Source organism: Nanorana parkeri, unplaced genomic scaffold (genome assembly GCF_000935625.1).
Source record: "Nanorana parkeri isolate BGI_ZX_2015 unplaced genomic scaffold, ASM93562v1 scaffold2052, whole genome shotgun sequence".
NCBI lineage: Eukaryota > Metazoa > Chordata > Amphibia > Anura > Dicroglossidae > Nanorana > Nanorana parkeri.
In genome coordinates this window covers 80470-88376 of record NW_017308320.1, presented here as the reverse complement: position 1 = coordinate 88376, position 7907 = coordinate 80470, and positions in this window count along the sequence as shown.

Sequence of the window (7907 nt, the reverse complement as noted above, 5' to 3'; positions counted from 1 at the left end):
TGGGATTATAAAATACCCTCCAAAAAAGGGGGAGGGGGGCAGCTAAATAGCAACAGAACTTGCTCTGGACACAGACCAAAAAAAAGTAGTGCTACTGTTGGGTCTATTCACTGTGAATGCAATGGGTGGTACATAGTCACACCCAGGGGCGTAACTAGAAATCACAGGGCCCCATAGCAAAATTTTGTATGGGCCCCGTGATCGCTAGTCATGCAGAGCTCCAGCGGAGAGTGACCCTGCAGAGCCCACCATAGACTCTCTAGCTCTGCAGGGTCTGAGATCTCTTACCTGTCAGCGCCTCTGTGGTCGCCGGGCCCCAACTTCTGTTCCGTCCCCGGGCCCTGATTCCTGTTCCGTTCCAGGGCCCCGCCTCCTCTGCTATCGACGTGCCCCGCCTTCTCTTACATCACTGGGCCCACCTGGTCGCTGGCCAGTGATGTAAGAGGAGGCCGGTCCCGCCTCCTCCATTCCGAACACTGCCCTCATCTGCCACAGCGGCTGGCTGCCTGGGTCGCTATGTCGATTGTTACGCCACTGGTCACACCAATGAACAGCACAGTGAATACAGGGGAGGGGTACATACACTCCACTCTCTGCAGTCTACCACACTGCAATAATTATTGTGTATGTTCTGGATCTCTTTATTTTCTGTTGGATAAAGCCAGTTACTGATCGCGTTCTCTTGTATTCTTGAATATAGAAAAAACAAAGACTCCAGCAGGTATTTTAATTGGGCTCTTTTTCTTAACCGTTGGCTTGTCTTGTTTGGTGGTCCAATGTAAGCGTCACAGGTAAGATCACAGATCAAAACAAGAAGCACAAGTGCAGGTTTGTAGGTCATGCTGTGTGTTTTATTTCTACATGTGGTTTTATGTATGGTGTAACAGCTTTTTTAGTGCACTGACTGCAATGATATCCTTTCTCAGCCACTCCTTAAGTCTTCTACTAACCCATTCCTGTTCCACTGAGATGTTCAGGTCACTCTGGTTGGAGCTTTCAGAAGGCTGAGAACTCCACCCCGCCATGTGATATCATTGACCCAGTCACCAAGGCCTCCATCCAGTAAAGCCAGGTCTTCTGAAACCTTTCCTCCCTATGGTGGAGAGCTGCAATTAACATGATCTCATTGATTCAGGACAACCAACGGGACATAGTGTACATGAATCAGTAATTAATTCTTGAACTTTTTGATGGACAGGGCGACAAGCTGGCATAACATAGGCAGCAGATCTCTAACTAGACGCACATTTGTCAATTTATAACAAAGGCCCAGAGCTGAATACAGATGGCACCAGAGCTGACTACAGATCTCACCAGAGCTGCGAACAGATCACATCAGAGCTAAATACAGATCGCACCAGGCTGCATACAGATCTCGTCAGGTTGCGTCCAGATCCCACCGCAGCTGAATACAGATCTCACCAGGCTGTGTACAGATCTTACCAGGCTGCATCCAGATGTCACCAGGACTGCATGTGGGTCTCTCCAGGGCTCTGCGGGTAGGTGCTGGGCTGAAAGGGTGGGTGGTGAGCTGAACGGGGTGGGTGCCGATCTTGTGCCAGCTCTGGGGCTGCATTTGCGGTTTGGAGATGCTGGGAAGGAGGAGGAGGAGATGTGGGACCCAGCAGGCTGCCTCAGGTCCACACAAGCATGGGACCTTAGGCAGCCAATCCATTTTCAAAATGTAAAGGGCAGGTATCGGCCTGTAGTATCGGGGCATTTTCAAAATGCTCTGTATCGGCCCTGATACCGATACTGTTGGGACATCCCTATTATAAATAGACCCCTAGGTGTCTGTAGAGCACCACAACACCCAGAGGAGAACCAAATATCCGACATTTCTAAAATGTTGGATGCTTAAGATTTTTCAGCAGGTTTACCATTATTAGAGTGAAGGTCTGTGGCAGGACAGGTCATTATTTGCTCTTTCCTTTGCAGGGAATGCTTTGTTTTAATTCTTTTGATAAAAAGACAGAGACTGAAAAAATGGCTTCTGCAATAGAAGATTGAATGCTTACTAGATATGTGCATGGCAAAAAATTCGTTTAATTTAGTTTCGTTTTCATTCGGAGGATGCCCCACAGATGCTCAATAGGGTTTAGGTCTGGAGACATGCTTGGCCAGTCCATCACCTTTACCCTCAGCTTCTTTAGCAAGGCAGTGGTCGTCCTGGAGGTGTGTTTGGGGTCGTTATCATGTTAGAATACTGACCTGTGGCCCAGTCTCCGAAGGAAGGGGATCATACTCTGCTTCAGTATGTCACAGTACATGTTGGCATTCATGGTTCCCTCAATGATCTGTAGCTCCCCAGTGCCAGCAGCACTCATGCAGCCCCAGACCATGACACTCCCACCACCTTGCTTGACTGTAGGCAAGACACACTTGTCTTTTTTAATGGATGGGAGGCCAGCATTGGTGGCAGGAAATGACACTGTGGTGATTATGTGCAGTAAAGTGGACTGCAATACTATGATACTATGATTTGCTGCTAACAAAGGGTAGCTTTGTATGTGTCATCAACAAGTTCATACTGATGACCCCAAAAAGAAAAAATGAAAAGACCCCAAAACACCATCCCTAATACAATAAAACCCATGGGATTATAAAATACCCTCCAAAAAAGGGGGAGGGGGGCAGCTAAATAGCAACAGAACTTGCTCTGGACACAGACCAAAAAAAAGTAGTGCTACTGTTGGGTCTATTCACTGTGAATGCAATGGGTGGTACATAGTCACACCCAGGGGCGTAACTAGAAATCACAGGGCCCCATAGCAAAATTTTGTATGGGCCCCGTGATCGCTAGTCATGCAGAGCTCCAGCGGAGAGTGACCCTGCAGAGCCCACCATAGACTCTCTAGCTCTGCAGGGTCTGAGATCTCTTACCTGTCAGCGCCTCTGTGGTCGCCGGGCCCCAACTTCTGTTCCGTCCCCGGGCCCTGATTCCTGTTCCGTTCCAGGGCCCCGCCTCCTCTGCTATCGACGTGCCCCGCCTTCTCTTACATCACTGGGCCCACCTGGTCGCTGGCCAGTGATGTAAGAGGAGGCCGGTCCCGCCTCCTCCATTCCGAACACTGCCCTCATCTGCCACAGCGGCTGGCTGCCTGGGTCGCTATGTCGATTGTTACGCCACTGGTCACACCAATGAACAGCACAGTGAATACAGGGGAGGGGTACATACACTCCACTCTCTGCAGTCTACCACACTGCAATAATTATTGTGTATGTTCTGGATCTCTTTATTTTCTGTTGGATAAAGCCAGTTACTGATCGCGTTCTCTTGTATTCTTGAATATAGAAAAAACAAAGACTCCAGCAGGTATTTTAATTGGGCTCTTTTTCTTAACCGTTGGCTTGTCTTGTTTGGTGGTCCAATGTAAGCGTCACAGGTAAGATCACAGATCAAAACAAGAAGCACAAGTGCAGGTTTGTAGGTCATGCTGTGTGTTTTATTTCTACATGTGGTTTTATGTATGGTGTAACAGCTTTTTTAGTGCACTGACTGCAATGATATCCTTTCTCAGCCACTCCTTAAGTCTTCTACTAACCCATTCCTGTTCCACTGAGATGTTCAGGTCACTCTGGTTGGAGCTTTCAGAAGGCTGAGAACTCCACCCCGCCATGTGATATCATTGACCCAGTCACCAAGGCCTCCATCCAGTAAAGCCAGGTCTTCTGAAACCTTTCCTCCCTATGGTGGAGAGCTGCAATTAACATGATCTCATTGATTCAGGACAACCAACGGGACATAGTGTACATGAATCAGTAATTAATTCTTGAACTTTTTGATGGACAGGGCGACAAGCTGGCATAACATAGGCAGCAGATCTCTAACTAGACGCACATTTGTCAATTTATAACAAAGGCCCAGAGCTGAATACAGATGGCACCAGAGCTGACTACAGATCTCACCAGAGCTGCGAACAGATCACATCAGAGCTAAATACAGATCGCACCAGGCTGCATACAGATCTCGTCAGGTTGCGTCCAGATCCCACCGCAGCTGAATACAGATCTCACCAGGCTGTGTACAGATCTTACCAGGCTGCATCCAGATGTCACCAGGACTGCATGTGGGTCTCTCCAGGGCTCTGCGGGTAGGTGCTGGGCTGAAAGGGTGGGTGGTGAGCTGAACGGGGTGGGTGCCGATCTTGTGCCAGCTCTGGGGCTGCATTTGCGGTTTGGAGATGCTGGGAAGGAGGAGGAGGAGATGTGGGACCCAGCAGGCTGCCTCAGGTCCACACAAGCATGGGACCTTAGGCAGCCAATCCATTTTCAAAATGTAAAGGGCAGGTATCGGCCTGTAGTATCGGGGCATTTTCAAAATGCTCTGTATCGGCCCTGATACCGATACTGTTGGGACATCCCTATTATAAATAGACCCCTAGGTGTCTGTAGAGCACCACAACACCCAGAGGAGAACCAAATATCCGACATTTCTAAAATGTTGGATGCTTAAGATTTTTCAGCAGGTTTACCATTATTAGAGTGAAGGTCTGTGGCAGGACAGGTCATTATTTGCTCTTTCCTTTGCAGGGAATGCTTTGTTTTAATTCTTTTGATAAAAAGACAGAGACTGAAAAAATGGCTTCTGCAATAGAAGATTGAATGCTTACTAGATATGTGCATGGCAAAAAATTCGTTTAATTTAGTTTCGTTTTCATTCGGAGGATGCCCCACAGATGCTCAATAGGGTTTAGGTCTGGAGACATGCTTGGCCAGTCCATCACCTTTACCCTCAGCTTCTTTAGCAAGGCAGTGGTCGTCCTGGAGGTGTGTTTGGGGTCGTTATCATGTTAGAATACTGACCTGTGGCCCAGTCTCCGAAGGAAGGGGATCATACTCTGCTTCAGTATGTCACAGTACATGTTGGCATTCATGGTTCCCTCAATGATCTGTAGCTCCCCAGTGCCAGCAGCACTCATGCAGCCCCAGACCATGACACTCCCACCACCTTGCTTGACTGTAGGCAAGACACACTTGTCTTTGTACTCCTCACCTGGTTGCCACCACACACGTTTGACACCATCTGAACCAAATAAGTTTATCTTGGTCTCATCAGTCCACAGGACACGGTTCCAGTAATCCGTGTCCTTAGTCAGCTTGTCTTCAGCAAACTGTTTGCGGGCTTTCTTGTGCATCATCATTAGAAGAGGCTTCCTTCTGGGACAACAGTCATGCAGACCAATTTGATGCAGTGTGCGGCGTATGGTTTGAGCACTGACGGGCTGACCCCCCACCCCTTCAACCTCTGCAGCAATGCTGGCAGCACTCATGCGTCATTTCCCAAAGACAACCTCTGGATATGAGTCTGTTCAACCTCTGCAGCAATGCTGGCAGCACTCATGCGTCATTTCCCAAAGACAACCTCTGGATATGATGCTGAGCACATGCACTCAACTTCTTTGGTCGACCATGGCCAGGCCTTTTCTGAGTGGAACCTGTCCTGTTACACGGCTGTATGGTCTTGGCCACCGTGCAGCAGCTCAGTTTCAGGGTCTTGGCAATCTTCTTATAGCTTCGGCCATCTTTATGTGGAGCAACAATTCTTTTTTTCAGATCCTCAGAGAGTTCTATGACATGAGGTGCCATGTTGAACTTCCAGTGACCAGTATGAGAGAGTGAGAGCGATAACACCAAATTTAACACACCTGCTCCCCATTCACACCTGAGACCTTGTAACACTAACGAGTCACATGACACCGGGGAGGGAAAATGGCTAATTGGGTCCAATTTGGACATTTTCACTTAGGGGTGTACTCACTTTTGTTGCCAGCGGTTTAGACATTAATGGCTGTGTGTTGAGTTATTTGGAGGAGAGAGCAAATGTACACTGATATACAAGCTGTACACTCACTACTTTACATTGTAGCAAAGTGTCATTTCTTCTGTGTCGTCACATGACATGATATCATTACATATTTACAAAAATGTGAGGGGTGTACTCACTTCTGTGAGATACTGTATACATACATGTTATATCTAGACCATTAATCCTCATTTTTATGTACTCCTTAATCTCTGGTAGGATCCCCAGTGATTGGCGGAGGGCTACGGTAGTCCCAATATTCAAAAAGGGGGCAAGGTGCCAACCTGGGAACTATAGGCCGGTCAGTCTAACATCGGTAGTTTGTAAAATGCTAGAGGGTATAATAAAGGATTATCTGGTAGATTTTGTTCAGGAAAATGGGATAGTTAATGACAATCAGCACGGGTTCAGGAAAGATCGTTCCTGCCTAACTAACTTGCTAACTTTTTATGAGGGGGTGAGTAGAGATATGGACGGAGGTAAGCCGGTAGATGTGGTATATCTGGATTTCGCAAAGGCTTTTGATACGGTACCACACAAACGCTTGCTACACAAGCTGAGGGCTATGGGCATAGATGAGGTGGTGTGTACGTGGATAGAGAACTGGCTACGGGAACGTGTCCAGAGGGTATCTGTAAATGGCACCTTTTCAGACTGGGCTAGTGTAATGAGCGGTGTGCCTCAGGGTTCTGTGCTGGGTCCCATATTGTTCAACTTATTTATTAATGACATCGGGGAGGGTGTTAACAGCGATATTTCCGTGTTTGCGGATGACACCAAAATAGGGAGGGTAATAGACACGGACTTAGACACTATAACATTACAGGAGGACCTGGATAAAATAGGGGAGTGGGCATTAATGTGGCAGATGAGGTTTAATGTCGATAAATGCAAAGTAATGCACTTTGGAATTAAAAATAAACAAATGGGTTATACAATTATGGGTATGCCGCTGGGGAAGTCAGAAATGGAGAAGGATTTGGGGGTCATTGTAGACCACAAACTGAAAGGTAGTTTGCAGTGCCAGGCTGCTGTAAACAAAGCTAGCAGGGTCTTGTCCTGTATTAAAAAGGGGATGTATTGCAGGGACAAGTCTATAATTTTGCCACTTTATAGATCATTGGTTCGACCTCATCTGGAGTACGCGGTCCAGTTCTGGTCACCAGTACTAAGAAAAGATGTCCTTGAGCTGGAAAAAGTCCAGCGGAGGGCAACCAAACTAATTAGGGGTATGGAGGACCAGAGCTACGAGACAAGGCTACTAAATTTAAACATGTTCACATTGGAGGTGAGGAGATTAAGGGGGGATATGATTTCCATGTACAAAATGTTCAATGGTGACAGCAACATTAGCGATAAACTATTTAAAATTAACTCCATTACAAAAACTAGAGGCCATAACCTAAAAAATTCCAGCACAAGGGGCGAAGGGGGTTCTTTACAGTTAGAGCGGGTAGGGTCTGGAACTCACTGCCGCAGGCAGTGATTTCAGCAAAAAATGTGGAACTGTTCAAGAAACTTTTGGACGATTTTTTAAGGGACCGTAATATACAGGGGTACAGGTACTCCTAAGAATGAGATCCTATAGGTTGGACTTGATGGACTAATGCCTTTATTCAACCTCAAATACTATGTAACTATGTAACTATGAATAGGTTTCCCTGAAGAGATAAGTTTTCAAAGATCGCCTAAAGGTGGACAGAGTAGGAGATAAGCAGACAGATTGGGGTAGGGAGTTCCAGAGGATGGAATACACTCTGGAGATGAGCATGGGAGGATGTGACAAGAGAGCCGGAGAGCAGGAAGTCTTGGGAGGTGTGAAGAGGGCCGTTTGGGTGATATTTTGAGATGTGGTTACATAGTATTACATAATATTTGAGGCTGAATAAAGACACAGGTCTATCGAGTTCAACCTTATGTGTAGCTGTGTGTGTATGCGAGTCCCTGTGTGGTCCTAGGTTTTAGGAGTACCTGTACCCCTGTATGTTACAGTCTCTGAGGAAGGAATCTAATTGGTTTCTGAATGATTCAATACTCTCTGCTGATACCACAGCTTGTGGCAGAGAGTTCCAAAATGTAACCACTCTGAGAAGAAGCCCCT